This window comes from Solanum stenotomum, chromosome 2, assembly GCF_019186545.1.
Source record: "Solanum stenotomum isolate F172 chromosome 2, ASM1918654v1, whole genome shotgun sequence".
In the NCBI taxonomy this organism is placed as follows: Eukaryota; Viridiplantae; Streptophyta; class Magnoliopsida; order Solanales; family Solanaceae; genus Solanum; species Solanum stenotomum.
In genome coordinates, this window is record NC_064283.1 from 19100416 (window position 1) to 19100832 (window position 417).

Sequence of the window (417 nt, forward strand, 5' to 3'; positions counted from 1 at the left end):
ATTTCCAAACGAACAATTTAAATAAAAAAAATTAATTTCTTATTTTATTATGTTCAATCAAATCATTTAGAATATCAAACACACAACATGCATGAATATTTGAGGAGAAAAAACACACAACATGAACTCTAATTCTACAAACAAACAAAAAAAAATATGCGTCGGCTTGTTGAAAATAATTAACCGTAAAAAGAGAAAATATAGGTGCAATAATTGGAAAAAATAACTCTTGTAAGATACAAATTTGCAATAGAAGAATTAGTACTTAATTAGAATTTCCTCCAATTTTAATTTTTAAAAAAATTGTTAGATTTCTCTCCTAAAGGTATGTTTGGGATGGAGGAAAATATTTTCCATTTTAAAAAAAAAAATTCTATGTTTGTTGGTCAAAATGTTTGGAAAATATTTAATCTAGGA